Source organism: Thermobia domestica, chromosome 4 (genome assembly GCF_964235325.1).
Source record: "Thermobia domestica chromosome 4, izTheDome1.hap1.1, whole genome shotgun sequence".
Classification (NCBI taxonomy): domain Eukaryota; kingdom Metazoa; phylum Arthropoda; class Insecta; order Zygentoma; family Lepismatidae; genus Thermobia; species Thermobia domestica.
The window spans coordinates 285,772,957-285,787,898 of NC_137457.1; the positions used below are offsets into that span (position 1 = coordinate 285,772,957).

Below are 14,942 nucleotides of genomic sequence, written 5' to 3' on the forward strand. Positions count from 1 at the left end.
GATCAAGAGATGGCACTTCATATCAAAATCAAAATTACGATGAAAGACATGTACAACATAATGTAGAACCTAATCATGATTGTGCGGTACAATGCACTTTATTAGATTCATATGCAAGTACGAATGTAACATGATTACCGTCAATGAAATTAGGTTAAATTCATGTTAGTTATAGATTCTTGTGAATTTTCATTTTAAAGTTTATGTGTTAATATCAATAATGAAAACGATTCTTAAAAATGCTTGAAATGCTTAAATGGAGTTTTGGGTAGACTGGAAAATTGATTTTCAAATGATTTTTATTCTTTCTTGTTAATGTGAAGAATTATAATTCGATTTATAATTGATTAAAAGCAAAGATTATTTATATTAGATTGATTTGTGTTGAAAACTTAATTGTCAAAGATTATGTTAAGTAGAAGATCTATTCTATAAAACTAATTATTCAACGACTACCTTGAATGAGATTCTTCTTTATTATAACATCTTAGTGCTACGATGTATACCTTTAAATGCAACATCTAACTTATTTATTATATAATGCGCTCGAACTATTTGTAACCCACGTTTGTCCTTTACGATTTTTCAAATCGCACCCTTCGACGACTAATTAAATAAGCGACGATATTTTTAATAAGAAAATGTAATAATAATATAATGGATAATAATGAAATAAATATAATTAATGTAATTAAAGATAAATATTGATGAAATGTAAGATTTGTTATGAATGTATTTATATATATGTATATGTGAAATATAATGAATAGATATACAAGGTGCGATCAAAATATGATGGGCATATGCTATGTAAGAACACTAATGTAAACGGACCAGTGGTTCTTGAAGATAAAAGCCAAGCCTACTCATGACTTTTATATTCAGTCCCTTTGTCGAGCGACATTTTTATATAACAAAATACTTTGGTTTGTGTAATATTTACCTGTACCTTGGGCAGAAAGTACTCATACATGTGCACTATACTTAGTAGAATGTTCATTTCATATTAACAAAAGAAGAATGTTTTTAATATATGTAAGTGATTATTATGGGATAGTTGTTGCTATGGACATGTTTTATGGTTACCTAGTCAGTGAGTTTGTGTACTTAACAGTTTTAAGAAAAGGATATTATAAGTTATATCAAATAATAAACCAGTTTAGCACCGTTTATAGACGTTGTCATTTTTATTAAAAAAGGTGAGATTAATGGTATTTAAATATCGAAGCTAATATTTTCATGTCAAAGAAATACTACCACTTCGGATTTTTATCTCAGCAAACGAACCAGGTTTACGACTATCTTTTTGATAATTCGTTGTAAGAAGAATGAAGAGAATTAGTTGAATCGAACGAAAAACGAATGAAAGAGTGTTAGAAATGGTAGAAGAGAAAAGAACAATTTTAGATATTATTAAGAAGAGGAAGAGAAACTGGCTGGGACATTAGGTAAGAAGGAACTGTATCATGAGGGATGTGCTAGAGGGTATGGTGGCAGGTAAGAGAGGGAGAGGGCGAATAAGATTAAAATTAATGGATGATAACAAAACAGAGAAATCGTACGTGAAGCTGAAGAGATTAGCGGAAGACCGTGGAGCATGGAAGCTTTCAGTTGCAGGAAGTGACCTGCCAATAATGGCAGAATACCTGTGATGATGATGATGATCATGTTCATTTTTATGACATTTGCAGGATTATAATAAGTATTTGTTTATATTGCCTAAATTCTTTGTGTGTGTTTATATTGACGTCATTTTCTATGGAAATCGTATTTGGTATTAAAGTATATGTCTAGTAGTACGGAGTGGCCAGAAAGTCCCGTTACCCCTTGACAAACGCTAATCTAAGTTTTCCATTACTACTTTATAAATACAAATGTAAGGTTTTCCATTGTTTCAAATTGTGTGAACGATGACTGATACTTCCAGTTAGAGTATTGAAGTATGTGTTATCGCAATTTGTTGAGTGCATGAGAGGCACTCAGGCCTCACTCCCTACGATAATGTGCTATGGGGGTTCATAAAGGGCATCGTTGCACAAAACGGTTACGATACTACTACCGGGCTGACAGAAACTGTGAAAGAAGCTTTTGCTCAAGTTACACCTGCAATGCTCCTAAAATTGTCTCACAGAACCTGGCGGCGTATTATCCTTTGTTATGAGAATGGCGGTCGAGAGATTGATCCTTTAACTTAATGTTTCCTATCTCACAAGGAACCATAGGTATCTATCAGAGCCCGATTTTCACTAAACTTTGTATATAGAGAGAGTACCTCGAGAAACTCGCACAGCCAAAATTGTAGGTGCAGAGTCCAAGGCGTTGGGACACTAGGGCCCGAGAAAGATCAAAAGTGGAACCTCAGTACATTAAGGATATGGTGAGAAAATGCACGTTTTTTTAAAAAAAACTAATCATTGTAGCGACACGAAATGAGCATACATGGATACGAGATGGTCAATATGATCTTTTAAAATTTATAAAAAGAATATCCACCATCTTGAAAGAGGCCATGTTGAAACTGGTGTGATTGGTGTAAATGAGAAGAGGGTCATCCAATGCATTAATTTTAACGTAAATAGTCACAAAACCTGTTGGTGAAGTCTGTTGTGGGATTACATTATTCCTGTGCTTCTGGTTTAGGTACAAGATAAGCAAAGCGTATCTCATGACATTCGAGCAGATGCAGGGTGTGGAGCGCTATAGGTGGACTGATATGACGTTCTGATTTCTGTTCGAATTAAGTCAAGTCTAATAAAAAGTTAATGTCAACCATGAAATTATTATGAAGATTGAACCCGTCATATCACCACATCCACACCAATTACATGGTGACTGTGACATAAATGATGTAGTGCTAAAATCATATTTCTATCGGTTTTCTAGTTCCACTGATCCCACTCATAGCGCTCCATAATCTGCATCTGCTTGAGTGTCATAAGATACACTTTGCTCATCTTGTACCTAAAGCACAGGAATAATGTAATACCACAACAGACTTCACCAACAGACCAGAAGCACAAGAATATTGTAATCCCACAACAGACTTCACCAACAGGTTTTTGTGGATATTTATGTTAAAATTAATGCAATTGATGACTCTCTTCTCATTTACATCAATCACACCAGTTTCAACATGGCCTCTTTCAAGATGGCGGATATTCTTTTTATAACTTTTAACAGATCATATCGACGATCTCGTATCTATGTATGCTCATTTCGTGTTGCTACAATAGTTAGTTTTTAAGAAAAACGTGCATTTTCTCACCATGTCCTTAATGCACTGAGGTTCCACTTTTGATCTTTCTCGGGCCCTAGTGTCCCAACGTCTTGGACTCTGCAGCTGCAATTTTGGCTGTGCGAGTTTCCCGAGGTACTCTCTCTATATACAAAGTTTCGTGAAAATCGGGCTCTGATAGATACCTAGGGTTCCTTGTCAGTAAAACTTCTAGAAAGCATTGTTGTTCACGTCATTCAGTTGTATCCGTGTAGCTATTTACGTAGGTTTAGTGGTTTGTTATTTTTTTTTTCAAGGGTAAAGGAACTTGTAGTCGCCATGTATATTTTGATAATGATTTGTTTGCAGCACGGATATATAACTTATTTATACGTGACGATTTTTATGTGTAGTTTGTCCTATCTAGTAAGCCTAACAGAACATGGGAAGTTCCAGTTTAACTATGTACTCCAGCACACAAAAAATTTGATAGTTGTAATACCATATTACATACAACTGAAAACACGAAAAAACACATTGAATATTGTCTTTAAAAACCTTAGAATGGAAAAGCACGGAGAACGAACCTCTGAACAACTAAACCAGATTTCAACATCAAGAATTGACGGGGTCCGCGGTGGCTCAGTGGTAGAGCGTTCACCTCTGGTGCTTGGGGTCCCGGGTTCGATCGCAGCCCCCCCCCTCAATGAACTTTGTGGTGGACAAGCACCGCGTGCGTGGGTTTCCTCGGGGTTCTCCCGTTTCCTCCCACTTTCTTTATTCCACCATTTCATTCATTACTTATCATCACTGTCTCCTTTAGCCTAACCGGCATAACCGTGGGACGTAAAACTCGAAGATTTCATTTCAAAAAGTGACATGTTACTTCTCTTCGAGGTATTTACAAAAAGTGCAAAATTTGTGGTAGTTTATTTTTGCCGGGAAAAATCTTATTAAATATGTAGCAGTCTTTGCTTTACTAGGCTTCTGCTTAAGTTATTTAAATATTAGATTGGATTGTCAAAGACTCCAATTGTAGATGCACATATTGTTAATAAGTTTTAGCTTGTTCATTCGAGCGTATCATATTGATTACTAGTGCAAGAACTGACATAATACAACAGAATATTAAACAAGAATGGAAGGTTGGAAGCAACAAATCATTGAACAATCATAGTAGTTTGAAAGGAATAATTTATAAAATGCGAATTTCGTACTTCTTTTATTTTATGAGTGCTTATTGGCTGTTGGCTATGACCTCATCACTTCTATGACGTTTACCCTTGAGTCTACCTTGAACTCAACCTTCGATAAGGAACGGGCGAGGAAGGTTCATAAATATGACTTCTTTTCAAGTAGTCCTTAAACTTCAAGGAGCACTTATCCGAGGAAGCCTTGAAGTCAAGTCAAGGAACAGTTCAAGGAGTGTTTATAAATATGGGCCAAGGCCTATATTTAAAAACACTCCTTAAGGCTACCTTAACTCAAGGATTCCTTGAGAAGCCTTCCTAGACTGAAATCGGAATTTATAATCCTTCCTTGATGTCAAGGAACCCTTGAGTTCAAGGAAGCCTTAAGGAAAATCTCTCCTTGACTCAAGGTAGCTATCAACCAACCTTGAGACTTCCTTGAGTTCTTTAACAGTATAGAGATTCGTTTTCTGGCATGGAAGTAAATTATTTTCTTGAATGTGTCATGTATGCGGAAGAACAAATATTAAAAAAATATTACTTTGCGATGACTAATGATGCGTCAAGACATACGAGGCACATGGAAAATCCACTTGAGCTGTATGACGATAATCAATTCCTTGGGAGATACAGGTAAGTCAACTATGCATCTTGATTTTAACTTTTATGCTAATTTTAATAACAGTAACATAGTGGCAAAAATAACAAATATTCATTCTACACACAAAATATGAGTAGTTCCACTCATTTTCCTTTACTTTTCTGGCAGTTTTTACAGTTGTATTCTCTATGGATCGTAGATCCTATTCTCGTTGGGAACTTCTCTCTTCGGACCTTTCGTTTTAACTATTTCGTCACATTTTTTGAACCAAGAGACATTCACTTCATGGCGTTGTATTCCATGTTTAAATTGCTCTAATCATAATTTTCATTTAGCCATGTATAAAAAAAATCCAAATATAATTTATAGTTTCAAGTTTACAGCAAACTTCTTAACACAATACCTACATATTATTTTAAAAATTAACTGCAATAACAAAATAGGTTAGGATGGTTTAGGTTGGGATGATTTAATTTATTAATTTTCACAGTAGATCCTTGTAATACATCTAGTGCAAGATACAATAACATAAGATACAATAACATGGGTGCTGCTCAAGGTTAAGACAGAAAATCATGCAACTCAGGAACCAAGGAACATGAAGAGAAAGGGAAGTAGGACCTTATATATTGCCTATTACCAAAATTCATTACTTGTGTAAACAAATCTTATCCTTGATACTGGTTTGTGTTTGCGTAAAATTAAATTGGCAGAAGTAAATTATTTACGTGCTCAACTTGTATCTCACCCTATCGGCAGGTTCGTATCATTAGATTAAGAATGTAGTGTTTTGTTGTCTTTAGCCAAAAAGTATAATGCAATTGTGTTACAGAAGGGAAGCAGGCACTAATTACATAAAATGTTTACGATTTGCTACCGAAGTAGACACAAGATTAGGTTAGGTAGGCATTAATTGTACACAATGTAAAATTTTCACAATTTGGTATTATTCCAGATTAAGTATACATGTTTGAATTCATTAATTATGACTTCTTTTGGACAGGAAATGGTTCTTGTAAATTGTTTCTTATGGAGGGAATTGCATTCATATGTGTAGATTAACTTTAGGGGGACTTAAACATTATATGACATACCTTGTGCAGACATGCCGTAAGGACGACAGTTCAAAAATCAAAAATCAATTTGTGCTAGATAGCCTTTAAAAAGCACGAATGCTATCTAAACGAGTCAGGGCAGGGCGTAACTAATGGCCCCGCTCTGTAGCACGGGGCTACGTTAGGGGTGTTCGATAAGGCTGAGGACCTATCGAACTTCGGGACTGAAAATTTATCGAGTTGTCATCGGTTACTCGAAACCTTTCGAGTATTTGAAATTATCGAAGTTTCGGGTATTATCGACATTTCGAGTATTATCGAAGTTTCGGGTATTATCGAAATTTCGAGTATTATCGAAGTTTCGGGTATTATCGAAATTTCGAGTATTATCGAAGTTTCGAGTATTATCGAAGTTTCGGGTATTATCGACATTTCGAGTATTATCGAAGTTTCGGGTATTATCGAAATTTCGAGTATTATTGAAGTTTCGGGTATTATCAAAATTTCGAGTATTATTGAAGTTTCGGGTATTATTGAAGTTTCGGGTATTATCAAAAGTAGTGATGGACAGTTCGGTTCCTTCACTTCTCCAATGATTCCTTCTTGCAGCCAAACTAGTCAAACAACATTTTTCATCTGATAAGTTATTGCAAAGAGAAAGGGATTGATTTTTCGTCCCCTCCCCCCCCCCACACACAGAAAGCGTTCATTTTTTCCCTGAATTTTATCTCTTGTTTGTTATTTGCTAACAGCTAGTGTATTAGTGTTGCCAAAGATACGGTCTTAGACGTACAAATAGGGTAATTTGCTCTTCATACGATCAACACCTCAACCATATTAATCATGCACGGTGTTGCTAAAATGTTATAGCAAAATTTTATTTTTAAGCTAAATGTGTTATCTTCTGTCGTGTTTGCTTTCTCTCAATGGCCGCTAGTTCACACATTGCTGCAAACAAATATAATGATGTTTTGGGCGCAAACTCCCCCTTTAGCCTTTCAGTAAAATAAATGTTAGTCATATCAGTGGTGATTTCAGGGGTTGTTCAGGAGGAATATTTCCCCACAAACGTATCTCTGATCATGTTCACCGTGGTTTACCAGTATTTTTGCCACTTTCACCCTCCGTGTATTCAAAATCTCCCGGGGTAGGATTACCATAATTTCTGGATACTTTTAAGAATGATGTGTGTGTTTATTGAGAAGTTAAGAAAAGTCTAATCTTAACTTCCTAAAATGCTTATGCTCATTTTCTATACTTAAAAAATATTTTTTATATTATTGTCTTAATTATTTTCCTGAGTAAAGTATTCTTGCGAAGAACACCTTATCGTTATTGATTTTTTCATAAATATCAGCACAAGACAGAATGCAAGCCAAGCACTTGACCAAACACAGCGAAATTTCCCAGTCTTCCATTTTCCCTAAAATTTCGGGTATTAGTTAATTCCAGACAATTTTCCGGATCGGGCTTGAATCTAGGACGTATGATAAGACTACGCGGGGGAAACCTTGAAATCATCACTAAGTTTAATGAAGGTGAAAAACGGAAATAAATCTATTTCCTCGACAGTGAATATACAGTGTAGCATATGTTCTATACAGTTGGTTTGTACATTATGATGAATCCACACACTAGCGGATCCAGAAGCGTCGTTTGGTGGAGGCAGATTGCTTCCTGGACGAATAATGTAGGTTTTAAAAACGTAAGAGTTTTGCATCAATTTAGAATAACGTGGTGCATTATTTTATATAGAGTGTTTCAAAACAACACAGCCAACGTTTGGGTTGCCACATTACCTAATTTTAGCGGGTACCACCAGATTTTCAGGTCTTATATTCGTCCCCCGCTTAATCATCTCTTAATCACGAAAAACCACCCGCTTTATTGGATTGGAGAAAAATCTAGACGACTTTGTTGATAAAGTATTGTTATATTCAACGTAAACCACTACATTTCTGTGTCAATCTCATTCGCGAATGGACAGATGACAGAAACAAGATGAACGGAAAAACTGTCAAATTATTACTACTGGTTTTGTACAATATGAAAGACGTATCATGCGTACAATTTTATGATAAGATTTTATGCCATCGAGATTTTTTAAAGGAAGTTAAAGGGAATGAAAAATGTAAAAAATTTGGCATAATCATACACATTTTGGTTCAACCCATGAATACTAATGTATGATCTCATGGGTGCGTATTTCTTTGATAACATTCTGTCCAGTTCAACTGAACACGTCTATGTTGTTACGTAATCTATATGTTCAACTAGTCTTTATATATTCAGAAATGATTGCAAATTGAACCTACGGATCCTTAGCATATTGTTTAGATTAGATTCATTATTAGTATTTTTTCTTTTAAAATGTTTATACTGTATTTCATATATTGTGAAACTGTGGTATTTTCGTATGTTAGTATGACTTCAAGTAGAAATCTTTGAAAATGATAAGAAATTTTATAAGAGATGGACCAAGACTCCTAAATATGTTTTAGCTTTCGTACGATAAAAGTTTAGAAATTATTTTGTATTCCTTAGTGAGAAAACCGTATGAACAACATCTGGCATATATCGCTTGCTTTTTTTCTTTTTTTTTTTTTTTTTTTTTTTTTTTTTTTTTTTTTTTTTTGAAAACTTCACACATCAGTACTCACACTATTTCTAATACACAAATTCACATCAGTACTTACGGTTTAGAATCCCCCGCTTTTCTAATTTCAAAATATGGCAACCCTATCCTAAGACCAAGATAAAACAAAAAGTATAGACCAACCTGGGTGCACAAATGCTTCCTTTTGGAGTTATAGGATGCCGAAAACATGAATAAATGAACTTTATAGGTCCATAGCTCCAATACTATAGGATCTACCGTAGTCCGGTCAAGATTTTATTTAGGGACTAGTATGTGCCCTATCCAAATATCCAAGTTTCAGAATGATCCGAATATCCCACATGATCTTTTCGCTGACATTTTCACTACAGTAACTTAAACACAATTTCCAGCACCGTTTCAGCTTGAATTAGCAGTATAACCTTGTTTCACATAGAAAAATCTGATTACAACCGAAGTGCAATGTAATCGTAATCGGTTTCAAAGACATTGGCTTCTTGTTTCGGAAAAGAAAGAAACAATGATAAGTAGTCTATTGTATGCAGGACACGACAGGAGAGATAGGGTCTAATATTTCTTTCAACAACTGCAAAGCAAGTAACTGCACGGCCATCTTTCTTTGAAAGTCTGTTTGCAACAATATACGAAACAGCTGAGAGAACTCTTGAGGAAATAATGTTTTCTATTTTTCGTTAAGAAGTGATCGGAAGTTATTTTGATATGGAAATTGAATCAGAGCCATCGAAATGTAAGTCAGAGGATGTGTGTTTTTCTCCCCTTTCCCCTTCATCCCTTTTGTCCCTCCCTGGTTCGATCCCCGACGAAGTAAGTTTGTGGTGGACAACATCGTTTCCGTGGATTTTCTCGGCGTACTCCCGTTTCCTTCCACATTCCCATTCCACCAATTATTCCATCATCATTCACTTGCCTTAATCATACTTCTCTCTTAGCTTAACAGACATAATAGTAGGTCATTAAACTGGAAGATTTCACTTCATTCCATTTTCCTTTAGTCTTCGTTCTGTCATATGTAAAGTTCTCCCTTGTGCATAGCATCATGCCATAAGGGCATGTAGGGAGTGTGCCCTCAGTCGTAGATGAATGTGGTGTTGTCGGCACCACGCTTCGGCCGCATCCCCCCTCCCAGGTACGCATTGAATCTGAGGTTGGTAATGTCCAGAGCCGCACGGCATCTTATGCACAAAATCAAATATCGTAAAGTAACCAAGAGCAACAGATACCTGACATATGCATTTAGACCAATCCTCTTTAAAATCGGACAATTCATTCGAAAGTTATCGTAGCTTTCACACGCCTACGCCCAAAGCAAGAACAAATACTTCAATTCGGGAAAAATCCCCTTGTGGTATGGCAACCAAAACAATAGGTGTCTGGTGAAAGCAAACGAGAGCATTTTAAAACGAGTTCCATCAAAATCGGACAATCCGTTCGAAAGTTATCATCGGATGCCACATACAAACAGACAGACAGGACGGCCTGTAATAGGGAGCTTCGCACCCAAAATTCTCAAGGTTTGTTTCACGACAATCTCAAATACGCGAAGGCATTCGAGCGCCGGAGAGTAAATTTTCGAAACGGAAGTTCGATAAGTCTTCAGCCTTATCGAATTTCCTTACCTCTACCTATATCAGTAGCTGTCTCTATCCAGAACTTAAAATTAAATCCTCGAAATCATATTAAAATTATTTTTCTGCCTGCCCCGTTATTGGCGCAATCGGCAAAGTGACTATTAGTAGACTAATGGTGTCTTGGATTCCAATTTCATTCAGGTGATGCATGTTTTCTCTTCCTTTTTCTCTCTTCTGACAGACTTGGGGCCGCGGTGGCTCAGTGTTAGAGCGTTCACCTCTGGTGCTTGGGGTCCCGGGTTCGAACCCAACCCCCGCCAAGTGAACTTTGTGGTGGACAAACACCGTGTGCGTGGGTTTTCTCGGGGTTCTCCTGTTTCCTCCCACTTTCTTCATTCTACCATTTCATTCATTACTCATCATCACCGTCTCCTTTAGCCTAACCGGCATAACCGTGGGACGTAAAACTTAAAGATTTTCTTCTGACAGACTGCTTAAACCTTATACAGATCTGTGGGGAAAAAACTTTTCCTTCACTTCATTGCTAAGGAGAGAAGTTTTAAAATAAACACTCCGCATATATGTATACATATTATATACAACTATGATAACCTCGAATTCATTGTTTCTTCTGAACACTCCGATAATCCCGAACTTTTCAAAATATTCAAGCGACTCGACAAATGCGATCATATTGATATATTTCAGTATTTGCTGTTTTCAAACAATTCGAGACTCTCGAAGAGTTCGAGTGTCTCGAAGTTGTCTAATGTTTTTTTACATTTCGAGTGCCTCGAACACTTCGAGAGTCCCGAACATTTCGGGAGTCTCGAACATTTCGGGAGTCTCGAACATTTCGGGAGTCTCGAACATTTCGGGAGTCTCGATCATTTCGGGAGTCTCGATCATTTCGAGAGTCTCGAAAGTTCGATAATTCGATAAAATTAAAATTCTTTATCGATGAAACGGTTTTGAAATTTTATCGAATTGTTATCGATTACTCGATTATCGGAACAGCCCTAGGCTACGTCCAAAGGGAGCAGGCGCGTCAGTGACGGTTGGTAGTTTTTGAAGCTTTGGTTTGCTCCATACTCTTGTACATCACATATACGCTGCTCGTCTTGAGTGTCATTTACCATTGTAATATTCCTCGGTTTTCATGAAATTTTCAGCATAGATACAGGGACCTTCACAGAATACACCTGTGTAGGAGTAATGTTACGGAAATTATGAGGGGCGGACATAAAGGCCTATTCGGTTGTCCATATTTCCGCGGCTGGTTATTTCTGTAACATCTCTCCTGCCTATGTATATTGTACAAAGGTTCATGTACTCAAAAACCGGTCTCGCTTCCATTGTTCATATATTCGCCCTGGTCATTTCTGTAGCATGACTTCTACGCAGAAGTAGAATTTCAGTTTGAAGTATGAAATAGAACTACAGTAACCTAACCTAACTACTAACACCACACTTACATTCCTGTTGCAAACTGGTCATGGCCTGTCTTCCACCTTTAAAGTCCGCTAACATGCTCATTTGATTTTCAGGTATTAACTAAAAATGTTTAGGTTAGGTTTTATTTCTGTTGATCATAGGTTTATTATCACAAAGTGTGTCGATTTTGGTTTTAGTTTCAAAGTGTATTCATTTCCCGTTTCAGGTTTTCGTTTTAAACTGTATTCTTTTCTCGTTCCAGGTTTTCGAAAGTAATATTTCTGAGAAAAATTTTTCCATTACTGGGTGACGATTTAGAAAATATTATTTTGCGGGAACGTTCACTACCAGCAATTCTGAAAGTACTCACGGTTTTAAGATTCTATGTAAATGGGAACTATCAGGTAGGTGGTATTTTCTCTGAAGCACATAACATATGAATTTAAAAAATGTAGTTTGCCATTTCCACTGTTTTCTTCAAAAACTAGTTTAATAGTTTATTGCTCAATATTGCCAGTAGTAAAATCAGTTTGTCTTTTATTATTTTCAGACCATACTATTATATACTGGGTTACATTTCCTATAATAGAAAATATAAAACTTTGTAATCACCAATAAAATGTTACATCAAACACACGATGCAATTTCGATTATTTAATGATGTTGAACATTTCACAGCAAAATTTTATTTGTCACATAAACAGTAAGTACCAGCGATTATGTGGTTATATTTTAATGGCGAATTATACAAAAAAAAAGGTTTATGTTGTTATCTTTGTCTTATCTTTCCTAATAATCCACATTTTAATCTTTGGCCTATGTTTAGCAGAACATAGGCCTCTTTTCTCTAAAAAATGTTTTCCCGTTTCCTCCCACTTTCTTCATTCCACCACTTCACTCATTTCTCATCATCACCGTCTCCTTTAGCCTAACCGGCATAAGCGTGGGACGTAAAACTCAAAGATTTCATTTCATTTTCATTTTTCTAAAAAATGTTACAATTTAGGTAATTTCTGTTCACATTCGGTTAGTTTAGGGTAGGGTTCGTTAGTTTAAGTTCGGTTAGGCTAGTTTAGGTTATGTTAGGTTAGTTTAGTTTATGTTATATTAGTGTAGGAGTCTCGCATAATTTTCTAAAAACATGATAGATTTCGCTTATTTCCACTAATATTACATTAGTTTAGGTTAGTTCAGGTTAGCTTACGTTAGTTTATGTTAGGTTAGGTTAGATTTGGTTACGTTATGTTACGTCTAAGTACTTGCATCACTCATTTCTCCTGTAAATTTTGTGTTTTTTACTTGCTTCTGGACCCCTTGTACTAAACATACCCCTAATCTTTTCCATAATTGCTCTTTTATTTTCTTGAAAGTTTTGCACCTAGAAATCACGATTCAGTGCTAGATATCAAAGTTTATCTCTGATGAATCAACCGCATAATTCGCAATACTCTTTGTTAATATGAACATTATTTTCGTAATTATTTTATATCATACTTTTAGAAAATAGCTCAGAATAAAAATAACAACAGAATAAATCAATTTATTCATAGTTCCATGATTTTCAACAAGATAAAGAACTACACAAGTTGTTAAAGAAAAGAATATACACGTAGGTATTTCTTCCTACTCTCCCATTGCATCTTCATATTTGATAATTGATAAAATTATGTAGGTGAGTCTTAGCTACAGCATTTGATGCAAAATAACATAATCTAAGAAACTTAGTTATAATTTTCATTTTCTGATTAATTTAATTTATTTTACAGATAATAAACAAAGCAAACTGTAAATTAGAGTTGTTAAACTTAACAGCAGTGAGGCTGCTCCAAAAGGGATTTTATTAAAAAAAATAGCTAAACTTTTACCATTTTTCATCTACTCATTCCTACAATCAAAAGTAAACACAAATTTGACTTGTCATAATTGTAGGTACCGTAGCGTTGTTTCATACGGGAAAGGTGCATCTGAATAATTATCAGTTTAAACATCTGAATAAATTTTAAAGTTACTAAATTAGCAAAGAAAAAAAAATCCAAAAAGAATATTCCTGATTTTTTTATGTAACGTATTTCTGTGCTTGTTTTACAGATACACATTGAAGATAACCATTTCATGAGCCACTAAAAAATTTGTCAACTTGTGAGGAAATTATCATCAGTCTTTGTTCGTCGCCTGATATACCTGATTAATTCCCCATTCCTGATTGAGAACAGTTCAAGTTCAATTTCATCAAATGGTTAGTTTTCCTAGAGTTGTAGGATATATTGACTGTAGCTATATTCCTAAAGGAAATCCTCACAGGAAAAGCAGTGAAATATTTAGAATCAAGAAATGCACCTTTAGCACCTGTACAAGTGAAGAAATATTGGAAATGGTTAGCTGTTCTTGCACAGAGACCAAAACGTTTGGAACAGAGGAGCGTCCACGTGTGTGTGTCATACAAAGGCTTTTATGTTGATGCTTGTGCGTGCGTATTATGTGAAAACCAGGAACGTTCTCTGTCACCGGATCCACCTCGTGACAATGATTCTTCTAATGACTGATAATTCTGTATTGCTAATTTGATTGTAGTCCTTATTCCATCTTTATCACTGTGTATTCATACTATGATAACTATTTTGAAAGTAAGCATAGCGCAAATATCTGTGATATTGCAGCGCCAAATATTCTAACAAACAATGTGAAGTTTTAATATCGGTTGTTGATTAGTATATTCTTAAGAAATTTACCACAATAAATAAACTTCTCTCAGTATATTTGTAACTTTGTTGTTCGAAATTTGATTCTTTATAACTTCATGCAGAGCAAACATTGTCGTACAAACGATTGCTACTCACAATGTCCAGGCTTGGTTACTCGGCGCCCATATCTTTTTTTTTTTTTTTTATGATTGTCAGACGTTTTCATAGGACGATAATATTTATTTTCGATACCTTCCCAATATTGTTTTCACTGCAATCAATTGTAAAATCTATTCTTAAAAAAATGCAAAGTATGCTTCATTGTAACCAAACATCATAAGCTTTAACATCTTGTTCTACTGTATGCGGCAAAACAAACAGTACTGAAATCACATCGTTGACATTTATTTATTTTTTGTACAACATAATGAAACATAAGAAAGGTTGGCAAATGGATGTCAACTAAATGTTATTCAACACATATTGTAAATTTACAAGGAAGCATTCTTGTAGATCATGTGTTCAAAATGTTGAACATTATGTCGCACATATTCTTCATAG

General features: G+C 35.3%; 1 long non-coding RNA gene across 1 annotated transcript; it reads left to right on the plus strand.

The window, feature by feature from the left end:
- Nucleotides 1–4,930: 4,930 nt before the first annotated feature.
- LOC145683530 (uncharacterized) lies at nucleotides 4,931–14,444 on the plus strand. Its single transcript, XR_014131137.1, has 3 exons — nucleotides 4,931–5,037; nucleotides 11,963–12,104; nucleotides 13,789–14,444. It is a non-coding gene; the product is annotated as an uncharacterized LOC145683530 (long non-coding RNA).
- Nucleotides 14,445–14,942: the final 498 nt, after the last annotated feature.